The 7,677-nt window shown below is 38.0% G+C and overlaps 1 long non-coding RNA gene across 1 annotated transcript; it reads left to right on the plus strand.

The window, feature by feature from the left end:
• The first annotated feature begins 276 nt into the window (after positions 1-276).
• On the plus strand, positions 277-1,812 carry LOC138852272 (uncharacterized). The gene is made up of 2 exons (XR_011391624.1): positions 277-639; positions 1,362-1,812. It is a non-coding gene; the product is annotated as an uncharacterized lncRNA (long non-coding RNA).
• The last annotated feature ends 5,865 nt before the right edge of the window (positions 1,813-7,677 follow it).

Raw genomic sequence — 7,677 nt, forward strand, 5'->3', positions numbered from 1 at the left:
AATTCTTGCACATTAAATGTGAATGTGAGCTCTATAAATGTATTAAAGAAATAAAAGCGTCTCTCGTTACTGCCACACTTGTTTTCTCTGCTCAAGATTTCCTAGGATGTGTTAAGTGCATCCTAAGTTTATTTTCTAGATGAGCATGCCTCGAGATTTAGCTATTCCCATGTGTGAGCATTGTCTATTTTTGTAGGACTCACCTACATTGCTCATTCCATGAAGCTAGGAAATTAGGCCCATAATTACTTATGGTGGTGTGGTGTGTTTTCGTAGGTGTCAGTAGCTGAAGGTTTTGAAATATAATTACAGTACTACTGCATTAACATAGATTAAAATTCTTGAATTGTTCATAATGTAAGGAGGAAATAAACTTAAAAAATCTTCTGGTCACAGCCAAAAATTTAAGCCAAGATTGTAGGAGTTTTCTTAATTTGATTACCATGGATAAATGAGTTATGCCATTTACAGAGATGAAATTCAAGTATGACTTACTTTGCAGGTGCAGAAGAGGGCAGTACAAGTGTAGGTACTGTGGTTGTGGTAGTGTTCCTGGTAGCACTTCTTCTTGGCGTAGCTGGTTGGGTCACGTATGCCTACTTCTTCCCACATTCCTCCTCAGGACAAATTCTGATTCGGGTAAGTATATTTTTGTTGGATTTACCCTTTGTGTAGTGTAGTTGTTTGTGCATGTATGAGTGTTGGCTAGCAAGTAGACTAGGAGAGAGGGAGAGAAATCTTTTCATTTACGTTTTTCGGAAAGGTAGATAACTGAAGGCCTTATATTTCATGTAGAGATTATCTGCTGGAAAGAGAGTAGGGGGCAGACAGAGTGGGAAGAGCAGGGAAATTTCAGTAGACCAGCAGATGTCTTATGGTAGGTATTTGCTGATGAGTATGGTAGAAATACACCTGGTACAGAGTATACCTTCATGATAGTGTTTCTTTCACCCACATGTCTATAAGAAAGGTCTGCTCTGAGCCAAGTGTTTTTCTATCAGACTAGTAACTAGATGCTAATGTCATCACTTGAGGCCACCCACTGAAACTCTATTTAGTTCTCTGCTAATTATTTTTTCAACTTTCATACTCAACTTCCACTATTTGTTTTCTTGTGCATTACGTCATCAATTTCTAAACATTCTAAGACAGTTCTAATGTTTTGTAACTTAAGCAAAAGACGAAAACTAAATTTCTTACTGAAATTAAGCATTCGAGTCCATTCTGGACCAGGACAAACGAAAGTGTCGTCTCCAGTTTGTTGCTTAATTGTTAAAGCCACAGTATTGCTATTTATCATTCAGATATGTGGCTTAATTGCCAAGTACGATGGCATAGCTTACCATCTTTTGCCATTGCAGTACCGCCCGAGCACATGGTCGTGGAAGAGAGGGGAAGCCCGCTACACTGCTGCATCCATTCACAGCATTCATATGTGAGCTCCTTTATGCATCTAAGTTAGGACCATAGTTTTCTTGCCTTTTTGCCTTTCAATGAATCATGTTTATTAAAATTGTGAAATTGTAAAATATTGAAATTTACAAATGCATTCTTGATATGGTAATGGAGAGTTGAACTTGACCAGAAGGGCAAATGTGTAAAGGTTGGAATAAGGACAATTACAGGAATGCCTTGTGTGGTGTAGTTAATTGGTGCCGAAACAGTTCTGTGCTGTGGAAAACCATGCTGTTTAAAACATATTGTAATGTGTTCCAAACACACAGTTACATTACAGTATTGGTGGAAAAATTAAACATTTGTTTACTGCAAACTCACTAAAAATTATCAAATAACAAAGCCAGATTTTTTTTTTTATTATTCAATACTAGTTTTCATTTAAAATATTTCAACAGTGTAGTTTGCAAAGATTTTTTTTCTTCATTTTCTCTGCATGCATATCTTTGTAACATCGAATAGCATTTTGCAATTCATGCCAAATTTTCGTGCTTTGTTCAGTGTTAGGATCAGGGTCCATACGAAAATCAGAAGCATTGTCTGTTCCTTTGATAAAAGTGAAAAGCTCATATAATAAGAATTCTTATGTAGGTGCTTCAGCAGCAGTTTCATCTAATTTATCTTCCTCTTCATATAAACGTTGCTGATCCATTTCCACCAGAGTTTCATTATCTAGATCATTTGAATGTGAGTCGATGCATTTGCACACATTGTTAGAATCCAAAGTTTCAAATCTGAGATCTTTTCCATTTTGTACAATGTCTTCAGAAACTGTTTTAATTTGCCACTCAAAACCAGTGAAATCATTGCTACAATTCAGTAAAACACACCACCACAGAACTCTCATATTGCTGGCAGTTACTTCATGCCATGATATACCAGTATTTTCAAAAGCATATCTGATATCAAAACATTTCCAAAAATCTCTCAGAGTTATGGCACCCTCCCCATCTCCTGTTGTTCCTTTTATGGCTTGAGGAAAAGTTTATCTTAATAGGCATTAAACATAGCAATAGCACCATGATCTATGGGCTGCAGATGATGATGATGTGTTGGATGTGTTCCATGCGCTGATGAGTAATGCAGTTCATTACTACTAAAAAAAAATTATAAACTTTAAAATTATAAACCGAGATTATGCAAGGTATTACTGTACATACATTTTGTCTTAGAAAAGTTTGAACTTCATTATTTCTGACTACCATTGTATTTTCTGCTTCATACTGCGCCTCAGGTAATTTTCAAGTGTTAAGCCTACCTGGTATTATTTCTGAATCCCTCTTCTGCAATATTATAACTTTATTATTCTCTTTATTTGATGCAGTTTGTGCTTAGGAAACTTGGAATGTTATGTAATTTATTGTAGAAAAAATTGTGTAATGCTGTATCACTTTTGCTTTAAAAAAATTATTTTTTGTAATGATAATCACCTACAGATCTGATTTGCCTTACAGTTTAAAGAAATGTAGCATAATATTTAAATAGTTTAGATTTATGAAATAACAGTTCTATTTTATACATCAAATGTTTTGAGACGTGGTATAGTTTATTTAGAGAAAATATCCAGATGAACAAATGTTATGTTAGTTTGAAAGTGTTCTCTACTGTTATACTTAAATTAAGCAAATTTAATACATTGTGTAGCTGTAGCATTTTTCTTTAACTTACACACTGACTTTTATAACAGTGTGAGCAACTATCACTTACACAATAACTAAACCAGCATTTAGTGTTTGCAAGTATTTTGTGTTCCTCTAAAGTAACACTGAGGTATTTTTACTAATCTTGGGACACTACTAGTATATGTGATCAATCCCTCATAGGATGAGAGTTACTCGGCAACAGTACATCAAAAAATGTATGTTCAGATTTTTATACTTTTTTAATATTAGGAGAATTAAGATTCCATATGTTCTGTTACACAAGACAGTGCATCAGATGTACATTACTCTGAATTTAGGAATTTATTTAACCATTAATCATGTGTTTTGCCTTCTCCAACTCCATTATGCTTTGCTAGCTAACTAGCAGATGATTACAGCATTGCCAGATAAGTTAGTGTTCCCACCCACAAAAATAGTAATATTTTGAATGGTGGATGGGGGCTCACACCATGGTCCCGAGATTAACAGGACCAGCACTTTACTGCTGAGCTGTGGGACTTCCATAGAAAGGGTTTCACAGAAGACAATACTGTGGCTTGTCTTCATCAGTGACTAATATCTGTAACCTTACTTTCCCACAGCACCAGTAGCTTTCTACAAAGTAAATTAACTCTTGCCTCCTTAAAGTTCATGTGAACTCGATCTGTTGTAATGGACGAGTGTCAGCGAATGAGCAGAAAGGTAGACGTGGTGCTCAAATGGCTCGTCTACCTCTCTGTTTATTTAATTGACAGCTCTTCATTATGACTTGAATTAAGTTCATAGTAATATTTTCTTTATCTTTTCAAAATTTTCACTTTCTAATGTAAATCATGTTAGCAAGAATAATGTAATGTTAATTGCAAGTGACAACTCTGCCTTTTTTTTTATGTTTTTTTAGATGCATTTTTTGTTAATTTTTCCTTGGTCAATTTTTGATTGCATAAGGTACAGGTTGATTTTTGTTCTTTTATTTTTATGTTTTAAATAGTTGTACATGGAATGTGTGGTAGTTATGCAATATTTGCAAGTCTTTGTCTTTCATGACATCTTAGAGTTAAAGATATTAGTACAACGGGCTGATAGTGCTCAAATTCAAAACAAAAAGAGGCTGAGTTCTTCACAGAGTTGGCATTCATTAATGGAAGATCCAGACCAAGGCAAAATATAGAAGATGGATGCCCAGTAAAGTTGATCAATAGAAATGTTAGAAAGTACTCAGAGTAATCCAGAAATGGAACTGTTTGGAAAAGACGCAGTAGAAACTGAGCAGTACTGTGTGCTCAGTGCAAATACAATAGGGCTCATGTGCAAACTAAAGTTTAGCACTTAGTGTAACTATGCATGTCATGACATGTATAGTTAATTTAATAAGACTGCAGAGAATGCATTTTGTAAGTGGAAAGATGGACAGTGGGTGGGAGTGTGGATTAGGTTTTTGTGGGTGGGTAGGTTAATAATGTGCGATGGGGTGCACATGCATGTGTGTGTGCATGTATATGTATTCACCTATGTGTATATGATTGCAGGATCAAGTGTAGACATAACATACAAAATACTCAGAGGAATTGATAGGGCAGAGAAGGACAAGTTCTCTGAAAGGCTGGAAATGGGTACTTGAAGCACAGCTGGAAGCTAAAGACAGATGTCACAGGGATGTCCAGAAGCATTTCTTCAGTCTCAGGTGGTCAGGAAGTGGAATGACTTTGATGATCAAGTGGTGTAGGCAGACTCCCCTATACAAAGTTTTAAGAATAGGTATACTAGGGGCCCATGTGGCTAAGAGGAGGCAAATGGCAAGTTGAGAGGCAGGGCCAGGAGCTAAGAGTCAACCACTCACAGCCACATATGGGTGTGTATATGTAAGTGAAACAAAAACAGAGAGAGAGAGAGACAATGTGAATGAATATAAAATATAAAAATCATACTTAATGGCTTTGCAGTGTGAATAAGAATAAAATACTGCAGTTGTAGAAGTCTTTAATGTACACAGTGTACATGCCTTGCCACAATTGCCAAGGGTATCAAATTAATACCTTAGGATCTTAAGTCTCTTGATCCATCTCAAGCTTGAATGCTGCAAAATATATTGGGGTGCAACATATCAATTAACTTTATTGCCAGATAGTTTGTGTGTACAATGTTGAAGTAATGTTTGTCAGAGTGAGTAGTTTAATTATGCCTACTGTATATATATCTATATATGTTGGGGATTAGAGAATGAGTAGTTTAATTATGCCTACTGTATATATATATCTATATATGTTAGGGATTAGAGAATGGGGTTGCCCAGTTGAGATTCTTAAATTTTGGGGGATTATTTTCTTTGGAAATTTAACTTTTAATGTATCACTGCATAAAAGAAAGGATTTTTTTATTCAAGGTTTGGAGTTAGGAGCTTGCTAGTCAATGGAGCAAACACTGCTACTAAATATTCATATTGAACTCCATTGAACATTATTTAAGTGTTAATCATTCAGTATTTAGATGCTTTCAACTTACTGTGCTATAAATTTCATTATTTTCCAGCATATGGTGTGCTTTTTTTCCCCAAAAACAAAGTTTAGGAAAATTATCCTGTGCCTTATATACTCAAAGTCAGGAGTAAGGATAGACTTTGGATTACTGGTAAGTGGTGGTTTCAGTGCTGCAGTGCCGTAAACTAAACTCCAAACATCTTCCGCCCTACAAAACTATTTCTCAAATTACTTCAGTCATTAGTCATTACAGTAATGCTTCAAATTAACTAACCTCCATTTATCAGATTTTGAAAAAAATTGGGCAAAAAAGAAAAAAATGGGCTGAATGAACATTAGAACCATTGGACAAAAAGGAAAAAGTTCATAAATTCCAGAATTTGTCCATAGTGAGTGTCAGTAATTCTTTGAATTATCGGACCAAGTTCAAGATTCCGATGTTTGTCTGGTAGGGTCTAGTGTGTCCTTGTCTAGGACCAATTTGTTCCCTGAGCCATGGTGGCGCATGTCAATTTCTCTCTCTCTCTCTCTCTCTCTCTCTCTCTCTCTCTCTCTCTCTCTCTCTCTCTCTCTCTCTCTCTCTCTCTCTCTCTCTCTCTCTCTCTCTCTCTCTCTCTCTCTCTCTCTCTCTCTCTCTCTCTCTCTCTACTCTCTCTCTCTCTCTCTCTCTCTCTCTCTCTCTCTCTCTCTCTCTCTCTCTCTCTCTCTCTCTCTCTCTCTCTCTCTCTCTCTCTCTCTCTCTCTCTCTCTCTCTCTCTCTCTCTCTCTCTCTCTCTCTCTCTCTCTCTCTCTCTCTCTCTCTCTCTCTCTCTCTCTCTCTCTCTCTCTCTCTCTCTCTCTCTCTCTCTCTCTCTCTCTCTCTCTCTCTCTCTCTCTCTCTCTCTCTCTCTCTCTCTCTCTCTCTCTCTCTCTCTCTCTCTCTCTCTCTCTCTCTCTCTCTCTCTCTCTCTCTCTCTCTCTCTCTCTCTCTCTCTCTCTCTCTCTCTCTCTCTCTCTCTCTCTCTCTCTCTCTCTCTCTCTCTCTCTCTCTCTCTCTCTCTCTCTCTCTCTCTCTCTCTCTCTCTCTCTCTCTCTCTCTCTCTCTCTCTCTCTCTCTCTCTCTCTCTCTCTCTCTCTCTCTCTCTCTCTCTCTCTCTCTCTCTCTCTCTCTCTCTCTCTCTCTCTCTCTCTCTCTCTCTCTCTCTCTCTCTCTCTCTCTCTCTCTCTACACATGGTTTGACAAGGTTAAGGATCCCTAGGTTTATTGACAAGCTAAGAGCTGTTACCTACATCAGCTCATTTGAAAGCATTTTTATTGTTATGAGACATACAAGTAGGGAACAGGATGAAGTTGGAGCCATCTGTGGGCCAGCATTTTCATTTGATCAACTGACGTTATCTCGTTGACATCATTATGCTGAACAGAATGTGTTCCATACTCGAGTCATCCTGGGTATGTATGATCTCAGATGGAGTGATGTTCTGGAGAAGGGTACAGCCAGAGTGAAGTTGCTGCTTTCTGCCCGTCTTGTGGCATAAAAAAAGCATTTGCGCTGTCCTCGAAGTGGATCCAAGTGTGGTATTTTGACAATATTGGCCTTGTACATAACAGTAAGGCCACCCACCCATCCCTCTATGTTGAAGGCTCTGCTGAAATGACAGATCCATCCAGGATGGGTCCAGGCGAGAGATGAGGCGTCTTGCTCTGTTCTCTACTCGTCAAGCAGTCGCAGATGAGAGGGGGACAGGCAAACCAAGAAAGTGGAGCATACTCAAGGTGTGGAGTGCATTGTGCCTCGTGCGGTATCTTGCAACCCCTACTGTCAAGCAGATCACGAGAATACGGCGAAGTGCTGTAAGCTTCCTGGCTGCCTTGTTTGCAAGATTTACAACATGGTTCTTCATGGTTAGTTTGGAGTCAATTTCACCCCAAGGATATCAACTTCTTCTCCAGGTGCCAACATCCTCCTCCCATTCATCCTTACTACTGCACCAGCATTACCATCATGGTGCCTAGAGGCGATCATCATTTCGTTTTCTCAGGTGCAAATGTTACTTGCCATCTATTTCCCCAAGCTGATATAGCTCTCAGCTGGTGATTGATGTAACTTAGAGCAGCTGGC

This window comes from Cherax quadricarinatus, unplaced genomic scaffold (genome assembly GCF_038502225.1).
Source record: "Cherax quadricarinatus isolate ZL_2023a unplaced genomic scaffold, ASM3850222v1 Contig6225, whole genome shotgun sequence".
In the NCBI taxonomy this organism is placed as follows: Eukaryota; Metazoa; Arthropoda; class Malacostraca; order Decapoda; family Parastacidae; genus Cherax; species Cherax quadricarinatus.